Genomic DNA, 27243 nt, shown 5'->3' with positions numbered 1-27243 from the left:
AGTCTAGCACGAGATGAACAAGACTTTGTCTTTCCCTCCTTCGTTAGTTAATTAAATCGAATGAAGGAAAATTCAATCTTAATATATAGTCGAAGTTAAAATACTTATAGAATGACTCATAAACAAACTATCCTATATTCAGCATTTTATCAATCTCGTTTTGTTTCTAAACAAATATCCTAACCCAAATATGATCAAAGTTTTTTCTCTCTGGTCGCAGATTTTCACAAATTTTTATTGTCAAAACACAGATTGCAAAATGGCAACTCTGAGTACATATCGCAACGCTCTATGAAAGCGAGCTTGTGATTGGTTGAATGTACACAATTTTATCATGTTTAGTATTGGGAAGATATTCCAGTGATAATAGGCAAGTTTTGGGTAATGTTTTAGCTGTCGATCAAGATATTGGTGTCTGAAATCCAGTCAGTGGTTGTGAAACTTTTCCGCAGTCGAAAGGCTCGAACTGAAATTGGTTTATTGAGGTTAAATTACATCATGTAAGTGACATAAGTTTCAACGGTATTCTGATATTAGCAAACTTACAGATAATTTCTGGATAGTTTCTGAAGTTGGGCCAGATACAAATATAAACTATAGTCGTAACTGAATTTAGTATTGAAAGACCACTCTTCGGGTTTTCATAAGAGAAAATCAAATTATATCGCCTAACAATCGTTTTAATCAGTATTCGCTAACTATCTCGTTCACTTTCGTCTACTCTCTTTATTCTTACGCTAACAAAAGCCCTTATCGTACTTGCAGTGTTAGTAGTGTTGCCTAGCCCGAGGTTAGAACTCGATGATATCGAGGGGCCTCACTAGCGTTTTCTAACAGTGGTAGTAACACTTTAAGCATTGTAAATGAGTGATTATTTTCGTACTTTCTCTATTTATGTGAGCCACCAAACAAACGGAGGAGAAGCGAGCTTGTGATTGATTGAAAGCTGCGAAACTATACCGAAATTAATGATTTTCAATTCAACTTTTCACTACTTTACCATTGCAATAGTATGCTAATTATTATACCATAAGTTTTAGGCAACCTTCATCTTTTGATCAAGGTATTGGCGTTGGAAATCCGTTCGGGGATAAAAATATGCATTTCAAAAGGGCCCATTTTCGTTACACTTTCCACAGCATGCCATTCTACTAGAATAAGACGTGTCCCACAACAAATTCCTTTAAAAAAAATTGTTTTTTTTTTTTTACAAAATGCGATCGTATTTTGACTATCGAGCTACTTTAAATCATGTAAATCGAAATTTGTTTGCTTTCCCGAGTTGTGGAGTTTCATCAATCTGGCAGTTCAATCTATGTTACACATTACTTAAAGAATCAATCACAACTGATTCTTTAAGTAATGTGTAACATAGATTGAACTGCCAGATTGATGAAACTCCACAACTCGGGAAAATTGCTTGATAATTAATATTTTAATTTGAAAAAAATATACTGCTAGAAATATAAAAAAACGAGAACCATTCTGCGTCATATGCAAATGGCAGTTCGCAATGATAAGTAAATTAACAGTATTTACGGATTTCACTATTTCAATAATACCAATGACACTTCTTAGCGCCCAAAAGCAGTTGTTTTATGTAATTATTGTTACAGTAGTAGTTGATGTTTTGTTTTCTCTTCCAATCTGTCATCTATGAGGGTCGTTCCCCACTTCTTCCCTACAGTTTATGAATAAATCTGTTGAAAACCCGTCAAATTCGTAGAATCCGCGAAACTACAAGAAATAGTTCTGGCATCTCTGATTGGACACTAGACGGAAGCCTGATAAAATGTAAATCTGTCTATAGATGAAAAATGAAAAAAAAATGAAAAGAATTCAGCATGTTATTTTGGTAGTTAGAAATTTGGTGTCTGTTTTTTCTCAGTGTTTATAAAGGATTTTTTTCTCATCGTATATTTGAGCTTTGTTTTTCAGAAACACTCAGATATATATTATTGCGATCGACCGGCATTATAAAATTCCTGCATAATAAATTAAGAGAGTTTTTATTGTAATTGGGCATCAAACGTCAAAGCAGAGGCATTTTATGAAACAGTACAAGCAAGTAGCTTCATTGAGTGATCAGATAATGCTTATTTAGAATCTAAAATTGTTTTGAGTCTCTAATTCATGTGTATGTATACATGAAGAATAAGCGCATGAAGAAAATTATTGCACAATATGCTTATTTGAAATTTCTTAAAATAGTATTATGTCATCAGCATTTATTTAGCACTTTAAAAAATCAAAACAGCACATTAACAAATGAAATTATATAAAAAAAATTAAATGGGTGCCTTGGGGAACTTCTGGCTTGACTTGAAATGGTTTCGATATCCTACATTTAAGTTTAATTATTCGTTGATGGATGATGTAACTCAATTTAATCCATTTTAGAACTTCAGAACAAATTTTGATTTTTTTGTAATTTGAGAAAAAGCAATGTTAAACCCATGCGGTTGAAAACTTTACTAGAGTCGGTATTAAATTTTTTTAACGCTGTACGTTAAATTTTGATTTTTGAGTTTATGAAATGATAATAGAACGGTGTTGGAAAAAACTTGTTGAGTCGATGTTATTTATTTACCTCCTTTTTAGGAATACACCAGCTATTTGCGGTATGAAAAGCAAATAAATGGAGCATCCAATTTGATTGCCTATTTCATCATAAAAGTTGGATAATTTCCGTCAGGGATACACTAACTAACACAAACATAAGTTACCTGCAGCAAAACACGTTTTTGGCGAGGAATTTTTAGACTGTGCCATTGATTTAACATATTTGAAGGTAATTTTTGGAAACGATTTGATTTGCAACTCTGTTTTGGTTATATGCTGTCAAGAGCAAAAATGATAAAATCACTTACTAAATTTAATTTGTGCCTCAACATTAAGTATATCAGATATTATCTTGTAGAAAAAGCTCCAAAGTAAAATGCATGCATTATCAGAGAGATGGTCCTTTAACAGACCATATATACCGAAGCTTCCAGCGGTGCAGTAAGATTTTTATTCATTTATAGATTAACGATGAATAAGAAAGAACTGCCTCTATGTTAATTTTTCACATGCCTATATCATAGTTAACGGGGAAAGAAGGTTGCGTCGGAACACTCAACGCCTCCTCCCCGTGTTCGCACGGTTACGCTTCTATAAGTGCATGTCAAGCAAAACATATCACGAAATTATACCCCACACAACAAAACCAAATAAAACTTCATCCCCGCGTTCTCCCTTTCTTCGCAGGGCGCATATGTGCAGGGCCCGTATCATGAGCAAATATCATTTTCCAAAATCCGCAGACTAAAAGCTCTCGAAAAGAAACAACAATCAAAGCGAGTCCAAACCGGCCAGCCGAGGTCTACGAGGGCATGAAATTTACCTAACCTAAAACAATTTAGCCGGTCACCGTCGTGCCCCGAACCTTTCGAACCCGCTCGAAGCAAAATCTACAAATCCCTGCCGTACTTACTCTTGCAAAAAAAAAACGAAACTCCCGCTTCTCGCAGCGATGCTTACTCAATCGGGAGAGTAGCTGAGGGCGATCAAACTGGGCTCCTCGAAATCTACGCCCTTGACTACATCACCCTTTGGCTTCTGATCCTCTTCCAGCTCTCACAGTTTGTTTCGTTCTCGAGCTTCCTCCGACTGCCTGCTTTTTTCGTCCTTCGAAGCAGGTGCCAAAACACGTGATTGTGGACGGTTAGATTTATGGACCCTCGGGTTGTACTGTCCAACTGACACACTATCCTGCTTCACATGCACACACGCACGCGCCCACATACCAGCTAGACGTTTGTTCCCGGCAGCTTTTTTCCCCCGTACCTGGCGCAGGAATCCTTATCGTACATAGGTGTGTTTGTATCTGTCCGTTTGTCTTCTTACCGTAGTGCACACTACACATGTCAACCGAACGGAGGGAGTTCTAATCCGTGTGCAGGGCCAGCAGAAACACACAAAATTCAAGCGCACAGGTCGAAAAGACACCGGAGAGAGTCATAAAAACGCAAAGGAATTAGAGGATACAACGGATTCTGACTGCTGGCCATCAGCTTGTGGGTGAGAGGGAGGCAGAGGGAAGAGATTGTTGTGTCGCAGGGTTGTTGGTTGCAGCAGAATCCAAGTCAACCAAAGCAGCAGCAGCATCAGAACAAAACAAACCGAAGAGTAAAATTCCATGAATTTTTGAAACCTGTGCACCTTGTCGTTTTTTTTATCCTTCCCCCGAATCGCACCGTGAAAACGAACAAGGAACAGGAAAAGAAGCCAGGGGAGTTTATTGTTTCATTTGGGTGATTGTTTTTCTTTTCCTTCGCTTCTGCTGTGTACTTTCAATGAAGTCCGAAAGAGCAAGTTGATTAGAAAGAGGCGTTGATTGGATCCTGGCAGGCCATTTACCTGGTGTTTTGCATGGCGAACAAGTGTACTGCCTATGGTTTAGTAATTTCATTGTTTTTTTTTTTTTGGTATCTTCGGTCGATTGTATATTTTCTGCCATGCAAATTATGCTGTGCTGTGCATATCCTTGAACTATGAAAAATTTAAAATCAATTTTCAGTGCATTGAACAAAGAGGGTTGAGGACAGAAGTATTTTATATGAACAGCTGAAAAGAGATCAAAAAATCATGTAACCGTTTTTAAAAGGCATCTTAATTCTCCTATTATTTACTACTCACAATTTAAAATATTTGCAACGTTTGTTTACTGAAAAATGCATTGTTGAACTATAAAATACTATATATTTTTTATACCTTTTTATTTAGCTACTGAATCAGAGTATCATACAGCTGACGTTTCACTCTCTTTTAAATTAGAAACATTGGAAATGACAGAAACATAGACAGGCAAAGTACAAAAGAAATTGCATTTTCCAGATAGATAACTTTCCTATTTAACTCCAAATAAAATTCAAAATCATGTTTCTGTTTTAATTGCTAATGCAAATTCTAATATCAAACCAGAATTGAAATCCAGTTTTAATGTTATTTTCATAGGTGATCCCAGTGGAACTATCTGAATCCTATCCCAAATCCTAAGTACAAACCCAAATCCAAATCTCAAACTCAATCTTAAATCTCAAATTCTAATCTCAAACCTAAACACAATCTTATTTTTAATTCCAATTCAATACCGACTGAATCAAAATTTAATGTTTCAAATTATAAACAATTTTAAAGACGACTGTAACATGAAATTTCAAGAGAAATACGGCTTTTTCAGTCCTAAGGGAGTATCAGAACGCTACTATGTCTTATGTCCGACGTACCAGCCTTTGGACTTGGCCCCTGAGGAAGGCCAAGTCCAAAGGCTGAAACGTCAAACATATGACATAGGGGCCATCCACATACCACGTGGACAGATTTTTAACGATTTTGAACAGAATTGTTCTCAATTCTGGAAAACAATTCATAATCCCAATCTAAACTTTTACTTCCGAATGACAATCCCAACCCTGAGGTTTAGTAAAAAAAACAATTCAAAATTTAAGCGCATATTACAAATCCCAAATTACAAGTTCAACATACCAAACTGTAAACCCCAAAAACTAAAGAATTACTGAGCCAAAACTCCTAAATCCCGCATCATGATTGCAAGTCTATTTATATTAAATTCAACATGAGTTTCTAGTCATCAATCCTGAAAATTTCAGCTAAATTTCAAAATATAACTCTTGATTAACACTCCAAGTAAAAGTTCCAGGTTAAAAATCCCAAGTACAATAAAATGTAAATTAGGAACTTTGATTTGAGATTCCGAAGCTGAATCTCAAATCCCAAGTAAAATTTTCAGCCTTAAATTACGAATTCTACATTCTAATCCCAGTCCCAGTTCTTATCCTAACTAACAATCGCATATTTTGAACCGAATCCTAATTTGAATCTAAAGAAAAAGTTAAATGCAAATCATGGTTTAAATTTGATTCAGACATTAGTTGAAAATCCATTGAAAGTTAAAATTTAAATATAATTAGAATGCATCCAAGTCAAAACCTTAATCCAAATCAAAATCCTAAACCTTATCGAAAAATGCCATTCACTATTTAAATCCAAAGGCAAATTATGTTCCAAATTCATACCATAGTACAGAAATCCGGGAGAATAAATTGCGCAAATAATAAACAAATAGTTTCCGATTTCAATCATTTTACTGACCCCTGTCGAGATTCTTAACTCTTTTTTTTAACTTTATGTACGAACCCGAAGCAATTCTGAAATCAATTCCAAATTTAAACGCAATCCTAAAACATTGACCCCACATCTGAACAAAAACACAGTTCTAATACCAACTATATAAATGTTTCAAATATCAAATCATAAATACCAATTCACACTACAACTTGCAATCAAGTTCACATTCAAACTTAGATCAAAATAAAAACAATTAAATTCCAAATCAAATATTCAAATTTCTTCCATCATTAAATATCAAAATGCTAAGATCGCAGCTAAACATCGAAAAACTCTAGGATAGGTTATTCCACAATTTACAGTTTTATCGCAAAAATAATAAGTACAACAACATTGATTGACGAAATACTTTTGATTGAGAATTTTAATTATATTTATATTATTTTATTTTAAAACTGAAAAAGGGCCAAATTAGCAAATAAATGTTGCTGCTGATAATTTCGGCTTCTTCTTATACAATACCTCGTTCACCAGACACAATAAAACAAAGGGAACCACCGAAGACCACGGAAAGAGTTACATATATGTTCTCAAAATTTTCATCAATTCGCTCAAGTAATCTTAGAATATAATTTAGAGTCATGTATTCAGAATATTTTAATATTATTTTTAATTTATTTTGACTCGACTAAACTGTCTAGAGAAATTTGCTTTTCTGTTCTCTCTGGTTAAGGTTTTCGGTATTTGGTAGAGTTCGTTATGCTTTCTCAAGCCTTCCGAATTTGTTTTCATAAATGTTGAATTTAATTCGGAATCATTTTAGCTGATTCTGAGCTTCAGAACGACAATTTTTTGAAATCATTTTCCATCGTGCCAAACCTTGAGAATTTTTATTGATAGTTTACAAGCGTATTTAAAGGTTTTATTTAGAAATAAAATAATAAATATTTCCATGAATTTAAAATTGAATTTGTAATTTAATTATAGATATTTTTTTTTTGTCTTCAATTTCTAGGCAGACTGGGATTCAGTAAATTTTTAGTAAAATTGTATGTTTCCCATTTCTGTTTTCATATTTCTCTCACCAATTTCAAGTTGAGTTAGCGTATTTAAAGGTTTTATTTAGAAATAAAATAATAAATATTTCCATGAATTTAAAATTGAATTTGTAATTTAATTATAGATATTTTTTTTTTGTCTTCAATTTCTAGGCAGACTGGGATTCAGTAAATTTTTAGTAAAATTGTATGTTTCCCATTTCTGTTTTCATATTTCTCTCACCAATTTCAAGTTGAGTTTTATTGATTTAATTTTAAAATATTACTCAAAATCCAATTAAGCATTTTATAGTCATTTTTTAGATGAATAAAGGAAATAATCAAGATATTTTTCCAATTTTTTTAAAATAATTCAAACCGATTTTTTGACGTCGAATAAGATGAGATTATTTTTCGCGTTTCCCAGATCAGTGATGATGACCTTTTTTGGCAATTTTCAATTTATTCAAGCACCTTTGTTTTACATTTCTTAGTCATATTATTACCCATTTTCTAGTATTCAAACGCATATTTTGTTAATTTCAAAAATAATTGAAGATCGCTTATGTTTTCTTCAGACTCAGTTTTGAAGTTTATTTCATACTGAGGTTTTTAATCTTTTAAGTAAGCTTTACTATTTATTGCTGATTTAAAACTATTTTTGCCTCTCCGGTCTCATTAAGAAACTTGTTTTATGTTTCCCGCTTCCAGAATTTTAGAATTTTTATTCAAAATAATTTGAATTTATTACTTTTATAGTAAAATTCAAACTTTTTACAGTTTTTTGTACTCAAAAAGTATATTTTTGATTTCCTTCTAGTCACTAGTTTCACGGTAATTATGAGCAGGATTATGAACAATTGTGTACCTTGCTGTCATTCGAATTTTTTTTCTAGTTGAATTTTGTTGTGAATTTTAAAGGGATTTTACAGTTTTGCGGCATTTCCTCAAAGTTATGAATTTTCGGAAATAGAATACATCAAATAAAGGCGTTTTGTTATGGTCACCCTATTTCGGAATTGGTCAGGCAAAGTGCTTCAACTGTACTCAAAATTGCAGGGATGGATCTTTGTTACAAAAAAATCAAACCCGAAAACATTGAAACATTGATAGCTCCGAAATAGGGTGACCATAAAAAACGTCTTGATGCGATGTATTTTAATTTCAAATATTCATAACGTTTGAACCAGTTGATCGATTTTCGATCTTTTTGGATCGAATTAAGGGTCCAGTTTTGAGAGAAAATACCAAAAAATAAATATGTGTGCTTATACATGCATAATGTTTAAATTTATTTATTTTTTCACATTTTTAAATTAAATTTACTCAAGTATAAAAACTAACATATTTTTAAAAAAGTTCTCCATATATAAAGTCAAATGTGCCCTTCAAATTGAGATCAAATAATCTTTTTAATGCTTGATTCGAAAAATAATGACAAACAAATAACAAACGCATATTTTTTTGATGAAAAACATAACTATGAGTAGAATTGAGTTATTCACGATGTCAGTATTGCAAATTGTTACTCCTAAAAAGTCATAAAAGTCGTTCAAAGACAGTTTTATGGTAAAAATTGAAGTGAAATATGTGTTTTTTGTTTAATATACAAAAATCGGTATTTTCAAAAATAGAAAAAAAATTTTTTTTACAGAGTTACTTAAAATTAGCGCAGTTATAACATTGTTTAACAATATCTATTTTCTACAAAGATAAAAAAGAAAGCGGTATATGATACTATGAATAATTTGTTTGTGCAACGTAAGAACTTCGACGACACTAATAACGCGACGCGAGACAAGACACGACACTTATTGTTCTTACAAAAAATATAAAAATTACCTGTTCGAGCGCCGTCCAGCTGATAGGCAATACCGCGCCCGAAACCGGTCGACGTTACGGTAATTTTTATGTTTTTGTAAGAACAATAAGTGTCGTGTCTTGTCTCGCGTCGCGTTATTAGTGTCGGTATATGATAACTTTGTAGAAAAAATTTTTCTCTAAAATACTGCTATAAAGCTTTAGACCCAAATTTTCCCCTAAATTTGGTTTCTGGACCATTGTGCATTGTGCAGTGTCAGCTCTAGACTAGTTTGGGTTGGTTGTAAGTGCATCACACCACCCCACATCCATCAACACCTATGTCGGCGATGGGGTTACGAATCACACTAGGCTGACACCTTTTTCACAATTTTAAGTTTCACATTTTTTTCTCAAAGTTTGGTTGTCGTTCAAACTAAGTTCAATATATAAAGCCTGCTCAGAATCATTCTTGGCTTTCCTCGGTTTCCCGGTTGAAATTCCAAACCATAATCTCAATTACCACTTCTGAAAGAAATTCCGCCTTAAAGCAAATCCCAAACTACAAGTCCAGAATACTAAAATCTCTCGAAACCAAAGTAGTACAAATTCAAGTAGTATACAACATTGAAATTCAAATTCCCAAGCAGTTTTAATCCTTATTAATACAAATTACTAATCCAACATTTCAATTCCAATCCCAAATTTTCGGTCCTTAACACTAAATCCATATCCATAGCTTGAATCCTAATTTAATACTAAATCTAAACTCGAATATAAACTCTTGTGTTATTGAATTCAAGTCGGAAATCTAAATTCCAGTTAAAATTGAAGGAAATGTACATTGCTTTTTCGGTTTTATTATCATTCGTTTTTATCTCTAATCGCTAAAAACACGTTGGGGTTTTTACGCTCTGTATTTCGATTTTATCACGTTTCTTCAAAAGATCTCTAAATCGGGAATAATGTAGTTTCACTTGTAAAAAGTGCATTGAACATTGGTTCTCATATGTGACTTTTTTCCTGATTTCTTCATGATTAAACAGCCTTCATTGTTCAGGTAATCTTTTGTAGTTTTTTAAAAATAATAGATATTTTTTTACAAATACCTTTTCTAGATCGTTTAATTTAAGGTTCAAAGAATAAATGTAGTGATGAAAATAGAAAATTAAACTAACTGAAATTACGATAGTAGAAACTACGAAAAATATAGTTCATCAGGTGGAACCCGAACCCACAACTTCCAATCCCACCTGCTGAACTATATTTTTCGTAGTTTCTATCATCATATTTTCATTAAATTTAATTTTCTGTCTTCATTACTACATTTACTCCTTGAACTTAAAATTAAAAATAGCATAATTTGGCTTAGAGTAAAAAAAGACTAGATAATTTAGTTTTAATTTTTGTTTCAACTATTTTCCGAAACAAAAAATTTTTCAGAGTGCATGTTTCAAAGATAAGTGGGAAGCTCCGAAGCCGCAAGGTTACAATGTCCGCTTTGGTGAGCGGGTGGTCGTGAATTCGAATCTTAGTAGAATCAGGCCATTTGGTTGCCAAAGGACTTTGGCATGGGATTATTCTCAGACTTCCCGCCAAGTACCCATCCTTCAACCTGAATTCTACAATACCTCTGTTGACTCTCCTTCTTACAAAAAATAGTCCCTGTTATAATAAAACTGGCGTGAGTAACGTATGAAAGTTCTCTCCAAGGAATCGTAATTAGGCGATATTGTTAGGATGGACAGAGGCTCAGTATAGTAGAGCTTGAAACGGAAAGTTAAAACTTACACACAAGCACGGATATGAATGATAAGCGTATCTCTTACTTCAATGGTAAAACTGCCAATAATATGGAGTGCGGAGTACAGAAAACACCTGGGCAATAACACAATCGATCTAATCTCTGGTCGCAGTGATGAGTCCACACAAAAAAAAATGTTTCAAAGACGTCACACCGATCAAACAAACCGTTTTGGCTCTAAAAATATTTGCAATCATCAATATCTTCCCAAAATAGCATTTTTCAGTAGCATCTCAGAAAAAGAGTCGTGTTCCAAAAAATTGAAACAATAGCACAAAATGGCATCTTTTGCTCATAGAAACGTCTATGCAAAGTTTCAGTCAAGTCAAAAATGACAATTAAAAGAAATATTAAGACTAAGACATTTTTTGTGGAACTGCTTAACAGTGTTCTAAAAAATGTTCAACACAGTTGTTACAAATGATGAAGCACATAAAAATATATGTAATCAAAACTTGTTGTGGGTGTCCAAAATTTTCAATAAAACCGAAGTCTAACTTTCTTGTAGACAGAAAAAAAAGAATATCTTGCAAAAATCTCGTAATGTTAATCAACTCCTTAGCAAAAAGTTTATTTCTAGATGTAACCGGTTCAGATTGGAAAAATACCTTTTTTGCTCTAAAGCAAAATCATTTCAAATCGCCTGAAAATACGCGAAAATTTGATCGACCATTTTTGATTTGAATGAAACTTTGCACACGTATTTGGCTTAGCAAACTGAGCATTTTGCACAGGTGGAGAGATTTTTTACACCCATGAGTTACATTCTAGAAGGGCGTATGCCTTTTGGCATAGGTTTTATTCAAAGCATTGTAGCCCAGGAACCGTTGGTTGAATAGAAAAACCGTCTGAGAATGAGCTGTAGCGAATCAAAAATGCATCATAAAAAAATATCCACTGTACAAAAAAAAATTTTTTTGACCAAAAAAAATTAAAAATAAACATTAAATTTCAATTAAAACAACTATAATTTCCAGCAACGACTTTGAGCTGAATTCAGAATTCATTTTTCATTCTTTCAAGCCTCTCGAAGTATTTATAGATTCTTCAAGCTACATCAACGAGAGTTCAATTTTTTTTTTCTGGCTATTAGTTGTTCTTTTAGGTTATTAGATACTAATTTGGGATTAATTTTTCAGTTGTTTTTTTTTCGGTTTGAGAGTTTCTCAGCTTCTTCGCTGTTTTATTCCAATTTCGTAAACTATTGAAGGGCTTCCAGTTATTTTAGTTATTTCTCCTGGGTTTTCTAGCTACATTCGGAGTTATTTTGGTTTCTTAACTTAAAGCTTGAAAAGCTTTTGGTGATATGTATGAACATGTTGGAAATACCAATCGGCATCCATTTTTGAATGATATGTACATTCATTTGCGCTGTCATTATTTTTGTATTTGCTCTCAACTGTCTTTCAAAAGTTATTTCCATTTTCAGGACTAAAATTAGAACTTTCTTTTTGTTTAGAATCGGTTCGAATCGTATGGACGAAATTCTATAACTCCGTTCAATTTTTTTCACGATTTTACGAATGAAGATTTTTTGTCCACGCGGAATGTTCGATGAAAATTTGAAAAAATATTCTCAATCGAAACATTTAATTTAAGATTGAATAATTAAATGTTTTGAAAATGAAAATGTAACTTCCTAGTTTTTCTGAAATTTGTATAAATCTCTAAGATTTTTCGAAAATAGTTCTTTAAAACAGTATCTAATTAATTCAAACATCTTCATTCTGCATCGGATGATTTAAACCATTTTCTAAAAAGTTGGAATACTAATTTCCGATATATTTTCGCTGCATATAAAAATAATATCGAGCAATAAAAGAGCCAATAAACAAATAGAAGCAATCTTTTAGCATCATTAGCTTCAGCGAACTTCACGTTTTACCCTAGGCAATAATAGCTAAACCTAATTCAACATTCAAACGATTTTCGCTCATTTCACCTGTTCATGGACGGCGGTGGTTCGTTCGCAGGTAGCACCACAGGAGTGCTTACACTTATTACGCTTGTTCCACTACCTACGCACCATCAAAGCCGAAGGATAATAATAATGGGCATGGAAAGCAGGGAGAAACCTATGAATAACATACACCTCAAGCGTTAGAAGTTCAGACCTCATTTGAATTTACGATCTGCGAAGAATTTTCAAATTCCATTGTAGGTACATCTCAGAGTTTATATCCATAATCATACACATACATCAACCACTCTCGCTCGCTATGAAGGAACGTACAGTGCAACCCTTATGCTACGAACTCTCGTATTCTCAGCGCACGCAACAACCTCTCGCATTGCGCGCTCTCGCAATTTCGTTCGCTCTCTCATTTTCCAAGCGAACGGACGATTTGAAAAACCTTGCTGCTGCAGAGCACAGGCCTTCGCGAAGGAAACTCAACACCAATAACAACAAGAACCACACCGGGACACGGGATGCAATCGAACTGACCAACCGAGCGCGGTTAGACGGTGTAAGAGAGAGGACGAAAAAGAATACGATGCAGCAGGCAGCCTGCATACACCGCCGTTGACTTTGACATCGACATCATGACGAGAGATTGATTGATCCGGCAGAAACGGTGGGGAGCGCTCAGACAGTGTACGTCCAGTGTTGCATTTTCGTTCTCCCAAAGTTGTACAGTTTACTCTCATTCTCTCTTCCCGCCGTACACACCGTTTCTCGTTTACATGCACAGAACATGCTGCCTTTGGAGTGCGTTCTGCTGTGCGTTCGAGGGGGGTTCTGCTGACCTCTCGCTGTTTCGGGTTTTGTTCCGGGAGGCAGTCTAGATTCGCCGCGCAACCGGAGCGGAAGTGCTGGATTTTCTGTCCGTACGAGCGTCGTTCGAGTGGCGTGTATTTTTCCTCGCGATTTCGAGTTTGAAAAGCGCTGCTGAAGTGCGTCCCCGTAGATAGTGGGCGAAAACAAAACAAACGAAAAAATTTAAAAAAAAGATAGAATTATCAGCGGAGAATCACGAGTGCGAAAAGTGAGATACGTTGGGGTACACAGGAATGCTGCATGCGGTCGCGTTGTGGCGCACACGTGGAAGGATTCTTTCGCCTGGAATTGATTGACAGAGTCAAGAGCGAAGACTTGCGGAAATTTTCAGTGAAGTTTCTTCAAAATTTGTGAATTGTGATCCGATTCCTAAAGGTTTATCTCGTAGTTTAGAAAGTGTGCGTATGTGTAGTCTACATTTATTTAACCAGTGCTAGTCTCTACAATAAAATTTTAAAAAAATATTGTAATAGTTTCCGTAGTGACAAACTTTGTTGTTCGTTGAAAGTTACATCGATAGCCATTAGGATTATTACTGAATCCCCGTAAATCAGAAAGGTATGCTTAATTCTGTTTTAATTTGCAACCAGCACAACAGTAAACTTCTACACTAAGTGGAAGATAATCAAATAATAATTTGTTTTTGCGAAAGAATTTTAGAACGGAACGAACAATGTCAGCAGCTTCGGGAAAAATCAACAAAAATTATATTGTTTGTCCAACTATGTTAGATTAGATACTAGCAGAAGTTTTCCGGCGGTTTACCTTGGTGATGGGGAAGGTCTGTTAACATTTGGAAGGCCAATCCGAAATAAACCGGGTAAACATGCCACAATCAATCATTGTCAGCTCAGCTCAAAACTCATCGTCGGAAGTTTTTCCGCTATAAACTTTGTAATCTCAGCACCATCGGTGGTGGTGCGCCATCGAATCGGAAGTGTATATAGAAAAGTTTCTAGATCGATTGGCAACTGTAAAGGATTCGGTCCTCCTGGCAGTATCGGCAGCCGGTTTGGAACGCTCTTCTGCCACTCGGTGGCCTCGAGATGGAAACAGCTGAATAGAAAAAATGGAGCACGAGTTCTACGTGTAACAGCAGCAGCTCGCAAGGACAGACTTTGGCAGCCGGCTGTGGAATGAAGAAATATATCTATTGTGTGTGTGCTAAAAAAACTGGATACTTTACCGATTGGATGATTTCGTGTAAGGAAATAAGTGAAATCGTACTTTCGAAAATTGAATACGGTTGGACTTTTTAATCGAGAGGAGTGTCAATCCCGCAAGTGCTTTCGTTTGATGATTTTGGTTGAGCACATTATCATCTAACGTTGCTATTAAGCTAAAAGTCGTGACTACTTATTGTCCTAACTGGGCTATGGAAGTCATTCTTTGTTGGAAAAACACGTTTCTCAACACAATTTCTAGATTGTTTGTTGAGAATTCTGGGAAAGTCTTCAGTCGAAGCGATTGTGTTAAATTTTCTCGCAACTAAAATCAATTAGTTAATCAATTAATTTATAACAGGAATTTTAAAGTTGATAAACAATGCTAAGCTTTGATGTTTATTTATTTTTTTAGTTTTCCTCATTCCGACTTTTAAAATACGTTATTCAACACAGTATTGGTAAGCGCACTGGTATTCATAACAAACATTCATAGTTGAGCGTTTAAAAATTATTAGTTTTACAACAAGCTTCCTAAGAATCTCTGAGAAACTCATTTTACTGGTGTAAGGCAAAGTAAATTTCTGCATCGCCGCTTTGTCATTCTTTTGCAAGACATCCGCTGCTATTATTTTAGACTTGAGAATTCGCTCTTCGTCAAAGTTTGGATCGTTAAATCAAAGATGCATGTATACACAGAATGTTTGTGTAGGAATATAAATTTAAAAAAAATTATATAATGAAATGAAAAAAAAACCATCTGTAATATGAATTATTCTTAGGAAAAAAGGTTAAAACAATAGCAAGATTCATTAGTGATAATAATTCATATGAATGTTAAAAATTTTAATTTTGTCTTTTCGATGGTTGGTAGCATTGGACATCAGATTAGGTAATGATCTAGTAATAATGCAATCATTATTTAGTAAACTCACAAGTTGTAAGCACAAATAAATAAGGAATTTTTTAACAAATCTATTTACGTAGGTGAAAATATATTAAATGAGACTCGGACGTGCTCTGTGTTCTAAATTGTTTTTCGATAATCGAATAATTTTGCCAGAAACATACTGGAGTGATTAACTCCTAAGTACTGACTATGAACATCCATTTGATTTAGCACTACACGAATAGTGTTAACGATATTATATCATGGTGAACGAGAAAACAAAACACAAGTCCTCACCTCTACCGCTTTTTTGAACATTTTAATTTCCTATAAATATCAAATGTATTAAAATCGAAATCCGAGCGATCCTTAGGCTGCCCCTTAGGCAAATCCAATGTAACTTGAACGGGACAAATTTGTCCAATAAGGGATTCATCCACAATAGTCAACATCAAGGAAAAGTGATAAAACAGCTATGGAGCATTTCACCTTCAATGTGACTTTCTCATTTGATAAATTCATAAGCTCTAACCGTTAAATTATCATTTTCGAACTCTGCGTTCCACTCCAGCCATAAGAGCCTCAACAGACTCCTCAGCTCCGGGCAGCTTTGGTTCAGATTTGCTAGAAATTTTAACCTCTTTTTTCTTACCAGCAAGCACCCGTTTCATGACATCACTCACGTTACTTAGGATTGGGGGATTTTAGTACAATAATAGCATTATTGGCTTCACGCCACTTTATCACGGTTTCTGCACCGTGTCATGATGCCATATCTGGCTAAAAATAAAGAATTTCCATCGTGGCTTTTGGTGAAAGGCGGTAATCGTTTTCGAAGGCACACTTTCTCGTGAATTTCCTTGTTGACTCAGCGGGCACGTGATATGTTGAATTTTTTTGATTTTATATGACTTCAATCCGGATCGTTGTTTTGCATTACATTTTTTCGAGCTACATTCCAAAAAATGAGAATTCTGGTTCCTTGCCAACATTTTCTTCGCCTTTTCAACTAACAGTAATCCGGTATGACTCAAAGTCCACGGTAAAGTCCACTAAAGATGACCGAAAAATAATAAATGTTTACTCTTTGAGGTGAAACGATATTGAATCCACAAATGGCCGACTTCGAGCCACCACTTCGAATTTTTAGAACCACAAGACTCGGAAATAGATAACGTGTTCCCTGTGAAAATGCTATTTTATGTTAACGTACTCACAGGTGACGCATTCACTGTTACTGAGTCTTGTGCTTAGGTTCGAAGTGGTGGCTCGAAGGCAGTCATTTGTGGATTCAATACCGTTTGGCGTTAAAGTCTACTTCTTGTCAAAAAAGTCGATTATTAAACATAAATAAAATTCTATCTAAATAACACGATTCACATGTACAGTATTCTCTGTTAACTTTTAAGTTTCCTTTCGATAGGAAAATGAACAAATGTTTCCAGTTTACTGTGAACTATTTTGGTCATTAGAGTACTTGGATCGGCTTTCTTGATCCTCCATCGCCACTAACCGCCAAAAAAATTGAAGAGCGACTTCGACACTTATATAACCCGTTTGGAATGCATTAAATCTTCGATGAAATGTTTTTCTTGAGCAAGCTGAAGTGATATACCATTAATAAGTTCTCGCTGTTTTTTGCTATTTGTAAGGCAATTTTATTTTGAAATAATAGTTAAAAATCATTCAAAGTATTATCCATCGCTTAATACAACTTTGTCTCAAAAACCGTTATGAAAAGAGGGTTCGTCTTTTGAGCCGAATTAAGCCGTTTTTCGAAATCTTCATATGAACAGACCATCTGCTATCGAATGGAAGAAGTAAGAACCGGACAGCGCAATATCTGAGTTGGTGGACGATAATGGTTGGGAGCCACCACAGCTCAACTACTCAAATCTCGTATCATCAGATGAGCCAAAATCGGACCGAAAGATGGTATAGATCTTGAATTCGAAGAGACAACTTCTTTATGAAACGTGTTTCATTCAGGCCAGCTTCTTATGACTCACTCGTTACATTCTGATTCGGAACTCGGCATTTCTGTTAATTGTACACAAACTTCACAGTCAACTGTCGATCTGGTCCTACCGAGCATACACACAGCATAATCTCCGCAGCGTGTATATTCGGGCGAGTCGCCGATAAAGAATAGTGAATTCTTTATTCCTCACCCAACACGACGCGGAAAAAGGAAGAAAAATTCTTTCTCTTTTGCCACTCTTTTGTTCACAGGCGAAAAAAACAGCGCTCAACGTCCCTCGCCTTAAAATCATAAGAAACCCAGGTTCCATGTTTTGCATGCAACCGCTTGGAAATGGCTTGGTGGGTAGCTCCTAATATCGAAGCAAACTGTTCCTGCGCATGGATCATCATCGAGCAATTCTCCTAAGGGTTAACATCGAAATTACCGTCTACAAGGCAACGGAACCTATCTCGGCACGTTATTTTACTAAGAGAATCAGTTTCATAAACCTTTTTTTAACCCTCTATGCTCTCTAAGCTGCCGTTTTCTTTAAATAAAATAGAAATAGGAATTATTCCCGCAAAAGCTGATTAATTTGCACCAGATCAGTCATTGTAACACAACTAAAAGTATGTGTTCACTATCGTGTCAAAGCATGATCACTAGCGTGTTCGTTTACCATATATTAGTTTGGTTCATCCCGCTTCAAATATACCGAAATCGACCAGAACTTACTGCTGGCGCCGCCTAATGACAAATAGCGAGAACTTGGTTGCGCATTTCAATTAAGAGATTACCTTGTTATTATTAAAACTCTAACTTAATTTTCTTTTCCAAAATTTGTTTCACTTTTTCTAAGCTTTTTTTCTTGTTGTCCACTGCGACTAGTTATTTGATCTATTGTGGTTGGCCCCGATTTAATGTAGGCTTTATCATAACAATTTTAGATTGAGTTGTTTTCTCTTGCTGAACATAGGCATCGTCCCAGTAAGTCATTTTTGAACGAATAAAGTTCACTGCCTTACTGAGAGAAGCCATCTAAGCGTCCAATGGTTGTAATAAGCTTTTATCTAATAATTGCTTCCTCTTTTGAAAATGTGCTTTGTAGTCAAATACTGAATGTTTTCTAAGCTTAGATCTTGACAATAGTAAACAGGGTTCAAAAAAATGTAACAGTTATTGTATATGAATAACGACTGGTGTAAGTTCCGAGGATAAGTCTTATTTGGCTTCCTCAATTACAAATATGGGTCGCTTTGTTCAAAGCACCGAGCAAGATTATTATTTTTAACGACATTTGCAAATTTAAATCATAACAATCGTATAATTATGGCTACAAAAAAAGCAAAGCCTTGGTGCTACATTCCGATTCGGAACTTGACCTTCTGTTTATTATACACAGACTTCGCAGCCAACTGTTCGATGTACAGGACAATTGCGGGGCTAGCGCTACGATCCTACTGACACTAACAGTCTCTCCCGAGCCGAGACTCGAACCTACGACGACTGGCTTGTTAGGCCAGCATCGTACCTCGAGACCAACTGGAAGGTCTCAAATATGGTTACAACTGAGTTTAAAAAAATACAACGGCTAATGGAAATTGCTCAGTATGAGAATAGACGTATTTTCGTGAAAGTGACCCATAATTGTGGAGGGACTGTAAGTATCGTACTTTGAGACCAACTGGAAGCTACGGATCCTTTCACAATTGGCTGAATTTTGAGATCAATAGTTGGAATAACATTTTTGCACCCGATTTTTCCGGTTTTTTCACCGATTTTAATTAGGAAAATCCAGTTTAACGAAACTTTTTCTTTTGAGATGTCCAGTTGATTATATTTGTAGGAACCTTTCTTGAGGACCATGAGGATGCATATAGAAACAGTTATTCACCTCTGGAATTTTTTTACAGATTGTCGGATAATATTTGTAATTACATTTTGCGGGGTCGGTTCATATTTTGGCTATATATTTTTTTTTTTTTTTACTTTTGTATGATCACGGAAGAATGAAATAACTTATTATCAAGCTTTTACAACAACAAAATAGTTTTTGTGTTGAATTTTGACGCTTTTGTAGACCAAATGAGCTTGAATGCCAAAAATGGCCCATGATTGTGTCTTTTGCTATGCAAGTAATATTTTTTTCTCAACCGATTTACACATATCAGGGGCAGTGAAACTAATTGTTGATCGAAAGTACGCATAAAAACACACAAATAGATAAAACATTAGTAGTTCTTATTTTTTCCGATTTTACATTCATTTTTGAACACTCGCAACACGTTGACTGACCCATATTTGTAGAGGCTCTGTATTTTCTATATCACCGTGTGCTAAGTTTGAAGTATAATGACATAAAATATTTACGAATTACGAATATTTTGAAGTAGAAAACTTCTCTCAGGAAGTTCGGCTACATAGGGATGTGAAATGAAAATCTAAAACCGAAAAAAGTGAAAAATATGTCCAATTTCAAATGCTAATAAATCGGTTAGTATTCGATGGATTTCCTTCGTTCTTGTAGCAATAGATTGGAAAATCTGCTAAGATTATTCCCAAATAAAGAAAATTGTAATTTTATCATTCAAACTATTGTACTATTGAGAGTAGTCAAGCCTTGTCAAAACGAAAAATTCGACCTCTGATTGGTCGTTATATGATTGCTTCCCAAGCACGGTCGACAGAATTATATACAGTCATACCTCGTTATAAGGCAACCTCGATATAACGTAACTCGATATAAAGTAAATTTTACCTCGATATAACGTAGCTTGGAAAATGTATTGAAATTGAAAATAAATGATACAGAAACTGTTTTTGGGGTATAAATTGCTCCAAAAAAATGTTTGTAGTAAGTTTTAAAAATAATGGGAAAATTGTCCTTAATGGGCATAAAAAAGGTTAAAAAATACTGATAGGTAATGGAAAATAGGTTTTCACGCATCCTTCAGTAACAATTCACAGTCTTGCATCAATTAGAAAAAAAATTTTTTTTGCTTGTTGAAATTTTCTCTAAATGGGCATAAGAAAGGTTAAAAAATACTGATAGGTGATGGGAAAATCTTTGAGTAACCACCAACAGTCTTGCATCAATTAAAAAAAAATTTTTTGCCTGCTGAAAATTGTCCTAAATGGGCATACAAATGGTTTAAAATTACTGATAGGTGATGGGAAATAGGATTTCACGCATCTTTGAGTAACCTGTGTATCAGATGAAAAATAAAAAATTTGTTTGCTTCTGAAAATATTTCTAAATGGGCATAAGGAAGGTTTTAAAATACTTATAAGTGATGAAAAATAAGTTTTCGCGCATATTTGAGTAACCATTAACATTCTTGCATAAATTAAAAAAAAATATTTTGCTTCGATATAACGTAACTCGATATAACGTAACGAAAATAAAAATAAAGTTGCCTTATATCGAGGTATGACTGTACCTTGCAATTTAAAATATGCTATTTGGCCTATATAAGAGCCTGTTTCAGCCGAAGCCGCTCATAATTATTCTAGACAGCGACAACAGCAGTCATTTCTTAGCAGCAGCAGTAGCAGTGCAGTGGATACCAGCGATAGCAGATAGCGGCCACAGCTGTGGCATAGCAATGGATAGCGCACTAGTTGCAGCGGATCTCAGCATCGATAGCAGCTGGGCAGGAGCAGCGAATACCAATGGCAGCGTATAGCGGCCACAACTGTGGCTTGGCTACGGATAGCGTAGCAGTTGCAGCGGGTATATCTGACCATGAAGCATTTATGCAATAATTGAATGAAAATTGCAATTGCGGCAATCGGCCTTTTTCAAGGCTACTAAATGTTTTTGGAAGAGCATAATGAATGATTATTAATAAACTGCAACTGAAGTTTGATGCTGCTGCAAATGCACAGCAGTGTGATGTTTATTACGATTTGTTGATACTGTGCTTAACGAGCGGTATTGACGAAACAAATCCGATTTCAAATAGAAAAGATCGGCACGTTCTGCTCACGATGCTGACTCTGTTTAAGAAAATTCGAAACACTTCATTTACAAGATGTAACGTCTTGAAAAAGACGGTTAAAGTTTGACACAGCAAAATTTCGACCTTCATACACATGTAATAATATACGAAAAGTATACCGCTTCACACCATTAAATTTGTTAACTCTAATCGAGTGTATTTCCAAAGTTATCTTTCTTGTAAAAATATTCTACTTCAACCTTGCTGTCGTGGCTTTGCACACAACCCTTCTATGATTTTTTCGACAAGAATTGCTTCATATACGCAAGTGAAGATTTTAAATAACAACCGCAGAGTGATTTTAGGTTAAAAATGTGCTTCTTAGTTTTCTCATTTTTAAAACGATTACGAAGAACCCCAGTGTCCAGCGGGTTCCCTTCATTCTTGCAGCAATCGATTATATAAATAGATATGAGTCCGTAAACATGCTACAAATGTACTATTGAAAAATGTTGAGCATATTTCGATCAATCAGATCTGGAAACTAGGCCAACTATCAGGCGAAACTCTCAGTCTCAATCTTAAACAAACTCAACAACCAATTACTCCATTTCTCCGCCAACAAACCCAATACTAAAGAATTCCAACTGCTTGTGAACGGTTTTGCGATAAGTATTTTATATGTCACTAGCTACCCGGCAAACTTCGTTTCACCCACTTTTTAATGGAAATAATTTTAAACCAATGATTTTACATAGATCCAAAGGTTGACTTTGTGTTTTGTTTAAAACCTGCAAATACACGACAAATCAGATATTAGATACGTTCAAACTCAAAAATTAATTTGATTGTTCGGAACTCCTCGCCATTTGCCAGTGCATCACTTCGATTCTGATTCTGGGTGGAATCCAGTCGGTTTTCAGTTGTTTTCCAGAAACAGTAAGTTGTCAACTTGGATTTTAAAATGGCATGTGTAGTTAATTTCTGGCCTATGTGCATCAATGTGATTCCGGAATACCCATATTGGGTTGTATTGGATCACTCTCGGCTGTTTTCCAGAAACCGGAAGTCGCCATAAGTGTCTAAGTTAGATTTTTGGCTTCTGAACATCATCACGATTAAGGAAGTACCCATATTAGGTGTTATATGGTCACTTCGGCTGTTCACTGTCGTCATTTTGGATTTTAAAATGGAATGTGAAGTCAATTCCTGTCCCCTAGGTGTCATTCTGGTTCCAGATAAACATTATATTGTATGGTATTGGATCATTTTCGGCTGTTTTGCACACCCCGGAAGTCGCCATTCTAGAATTTAAAATGACAACTTAGGTCGACTTTAGGCTCCTGCGAAGCATTACAACTCCGGAAATAATCATATTGGGTGGTATTTGACCACTTCTGGCTGCTTTCCAGAAACCGGATGTCGCCATTTCGGAATTGAAATTGCCATGTGGAGTAAATTTCTGGCCTCTGAATCATAGAACCTCCTCTTGAGTTGTGCTGAAACTCGTGTTTCATTCGTATGGGACCCCCTTTTAGAAGATTGAGGGATGTCGAACTGCCATAAAAACATTTTTTGCCCTCGAAATTCCCCACATGTCAAAATTAGTTCCATTTGCTTGTTTAGTTCCCGAGTTATGCGAAAACTCCCTTATAGAAGAGGGAGGGGTGTCGATCACACAAACATATTCGTTGTTCCAGTTAACATACACGTCAAACTTGGTTCTATGTGCTTGATTACTTCTCGAGTTATACATATGTTTTACGAAACATTCATTTGCCAGGTTTGATTCCATTTGCTTGATAAGTTCTTCAGTTATACCGATATTTGTGTTTCGTTTCTATGAGAGCCCTATTTTACAGAGACGGGAGGGGTGCCAGTCTATTACAGAAATATTTCTTGCTCCTATAAACCTTCACATGCCAAATTTGATTCCATTTGCTAGATTAGTTCTCGAGTTATGTAGAAAATTGTGTTTCATTTGTAGAGGGACTCCTCCCTTCCAGAGAAGGGAAGGGCCTCAAACTATCGTAGGAACCTTTCCCGGCCTCAAAAATAATACAAATTTTCACGCCGATCGGCTTAGTAGTTTCCAAGTCCATATGGATCACACAGCCAGACAGGACTGCATTTTTATATGTTCAGATTTCCTAATTTACGAGGATTCTCCTACATAGAAAGTTTTTCTCGATAGCATGGTATAGAAGATAGCGAACAAAAATTTCACTTTCATTTTTATTCCTACGACGGTTGCAACAAAATTTCATTTATCTCGTACCAGGCTCCAATTCCTGGCCAGTTGTATTCATAGCTTGCAGCCCGAAATTAAGTGCGTTGGTGCTGGAGCACTCGACTATCTGCTGGCTGTTATGGAACACTTAGTAGCTGCTAAAGTTTTGAAATTGATGCTGTGATAACAAGAGAACTAGAATCATCCTACGTCATAGCCAAATGGTAATCCGCAATAACGAGAAACTAAACAAACTTGCCGGATGACATACCAATGGCACTTTTTTGCGCTTCAAAATCATTTAGTTAAAGTAATTATCTTTCTGCCACTCACCAAAATGTTGCTAATAGTGGTAAAAATACTATTTTTGGAAAAAAAATCCCGTATTATTTTCAAATTTTTAAAATTCATGCAGGACTGCAGCTAATCTAGCATAATTTGAATTCTTTTAGTTACAAATAATTTCAGAAACTTCGATTTCCCGCTTGAATCGTGCTGGCCTCCAGTTCCAAGTATATTCGTATTCACCGTTTGCCTAAAGAGGATACTTTTCTGAGCGCGCTGCCGCTAATGAGTCTATCTGGCAGCTTGATAAAATATTCGGTTAATGTGCTGTTACCTTCTTCCGTTCAGAGTACCAAGTACTCAATTTGTTACATTACTCAAGAATACCAAGAAGAAGGCATAAATATTTGGGTTAGAAGTACAATCTGCGATCGAAAACTATTTCAATTCGAATATCTACCAAGCGGAAGCGCTAATATGAATAGGAGCCTAATACCTGATAATTTTATCTATTTATTCGTTGAACATTTTAGTAACTTTCGCTTTGAGATTGTAAAGAAAACAAATCACTTCAGCTTCTAAGACGGTCCCAAGTCAACCATACAATCGTATTTTAGAAACCATTCTTCTACTATTTACGGTGAAAAGGTGCTGCATTTTTAACGATGAAGTAGTGCTCTGAATCTAATTGATTAAGTGAGTTCCCAAGCCGATTGCTCAAAATACATGGACATGATAGAAGTTGTCGTAATTCTACGTCAACACCGCAAGGTGCCTCTTACAAAACCTCTTCAACTATTTCTCGTTTAATCAGATAGCATATGATTAGGGGTAAGCGGGGTAAGACCGCCCCCTTAAGCAATTCTGTTTATAGAAAGAAAAGTGCAATTTTATTTTTTCTCCGCTAAGAGGTTCTTCTATTCAATACCCGCATTTAAAAAATAAGAACTGAAATATTTTTGTTTATTTTCCAGCTTTTTTTTTAATTTTAAAAATTCATTGAAAATGTGCAGATCTTTTTCATGCGGGGTAAGCCCGCCCACCAGCGGGGTAAGATCGCCCACCATTTTTTGAGGATAAACAATATTTTTAGTGCCGAAACGGTTGATTCTATCGGTATAGTGTCTCTGACAAAGTTGTAGATGGTATTTTTTTTCTTTTTAAATAAAATATACACTGTGAAAAATCTGAAAAAAAAATATTTTCTAAGTTTCAACTTATTTTGTTTTCTGATTATTCAAGTTCAAATCAATGTTTAGGTAACTTTTTTGGTTTTCAAAATAAATAGATTTTTCAGAATTGGAGGTTTTCCAGATATTGAATTCATAATATACCTATCTTTAAGCTAAAAATTAAAACTCATTAAACCTATCTGTATGATTCTTTTGAAGACTTATTATGTGTAGAAAAATACTAATAATTATTATTTCTTTTATTTATATTTTCGATTTTCTGTTTTTTTTTTTTTTTTTTTGAAGAACAAAATTACCAACGACTCTATACACCAAATAAACCGTCCAAAAAAAAAAAATTCATCACAAAAATTGAGCTATTAATATTTCTATTACTCCATGATCCAACAACCATAAAATTTTAGCTTACCTTTTGTAGATTTTACAGGCAAAAACATGTTTTTTTCAAAAAAAATTGAAAAAAAAAATATATTTTTAATTCTATTTCTATATTTTTTCTTTAAATTTTTCTAGAGTGTGTACTTTTTTCAAAAGTAAAAAACTACTATTTTCAATTCTGCCGGAGACGTCATACCTATCAAACACACCGTCCTAGCTCTAAAATTATTTTGGTTCATTAGCACCATTTTCACACAGGTTTACAATTTTCAAAAATAAGTCTTGTTAAAATATATTACTAGAAAAGCTTAAACCAAATCGAAAATGGTCGATTAACATCGATGTCTTATGTGGCTTGAAGTTGCTTTACTGATCCTGTAAATATTCCCTTTGTAGTGTCGAGGCATTTGGGTCTTGAAGTAAAACAACAAGCAGTTGGATTCGTGGCGGTTTTACCCCTTGTATAGTGGGCGACTTTACCCCCAGTGGAACATTTTCATATTTGACCGAAAAAGTAGTCAAAATTACAAGATTACTCACGGCCTTCGATATTTCCGAAAGAAGATAGATTCAGGCAAGCCATTAAACGTATATTCACGAACGAAACAATAGATTTTTAGACTGAAAAACCTTAAGTCCCGTTGCCGCAAAACAATAGCGCATTGACTGGTTGCCAGCTGAAAGGTTGTTTTTGATTATTTCTGCGACCGTTCGTGCACTATCAAAACAGAAAAACGTGCAAAATGTTATGTAATTATACTGTAATAGACACGTTATATAACTTGGTAGTAAAACTACGGTGGGCGGTCTTAGCCCGCAGGGCGGTCTTACCCTGTTTACCCCTACTCGTGATTGAAGTTTTCTCAATTCAGAATTAATTTTCACGTACTCACTTGACCATCTTGGATTGCAAAATGGGGTTCGAGATCGATTTCAAGCTTTCTTTTAATCCTGAAATATCCATATTAGATGGTATTTGGTCATTTACGAAAACCGAAAATGGCCATTTCAAATTAGCATCTGGAGTCGATTGATGGCTCTTAGCCACTATCTCTGTTCAGATTTCCAACAAACGACAGTCGCCATCTTGCATTCCAAAATGGCACCTGGAGTCTGTAGCGGGCCTGAAAGCCACACTCCCAAAATCTGCGGTTCCGTTCCCCGTATCTTCAAGCAAGTGGCTTAAGCGCCACCTCAGAGAGGACCACTTGCCTGTCTTGGCTTGCCCGGCCAGAAACTCCGCCTCAGGGCGGGTCAGGGTAATAAACTGAGGGAAAACGAAAAGGCAGATGCACTTCACTAAGGTACTCAGTCTCATGCGTTTCAATACCGCAGAAATTCGCGAAAATAATCCTAAAGCCTCAAACACCGAACTCGTGATTCTCCTCACTGGACCAATTCTGAGCAATCAGATTGCTGCCCAGTTTAGCGTAACCAGAGTGCGGGGACTGTTTTCCCAGGCAGTCCACCTGGAGTACCAAAACAAACAAACTAGAACGAACGCGAGACGTGAGACACCTTAGAATACCTAAATCATCAAAACATCACTTCAACAACGGGGAAACGCACTATATTACTTTTACAATTATATTTACAAGCATGCTTCGTTTTACTAACTAAATTTTGGCCATCTACAACTAGCTCACTAA

General features: G+C 35.3%; 1 protein-coding gene across 6 annotated transcripts in view; it reads left to right on the top strand.

Annotated features, from left to right (window-relative positions):
- Positions 1 to 27243, top strand: part of LOC129727509 (connectin-like) — a 558070-nt gene that overhangs the window by 359298 nt on the left and 171529 nt on the right. For 2 of the 6 annotated variants that reach the window (XM_055685396.1, XM_055685400.1), the window contains exon 1: positions 13545 to 14110. The exons of the other annotated variants lie outside the window; for them this stretch is intronic. The gene's annotated coding sequence lies outside the window, so the exon portion shown is untranslated. Of the gene's footprint in view, positions 1 to 13544; positions 14111 to 27243 lie in introns of those variants that run through there. 6 annotated transcript variants of the gene reach the window in all.

The sequence above is a fragment of the Wyeomyia smithii genome, chromosome 3 (genome assembly GCF_029784165.1).
Source record: "Wyeomyia smithii strain HCP4-BCI-WySm-NY-G18 chromosome 3, ASM2978416v1, whole genome shotgun sequence".
NCBI classification, from domain to species: domain Eukaryota; kingdom Metazoa; phylum Arthropoda; class Insecta; order Diptera; family Culicidae; genus Wyeomyia; species Wyeomyia smithii.
Note: the sequence above shows the minus strand (reverse complement) of the source record. Positions and strands in the feature narration are given on the sequence as shown.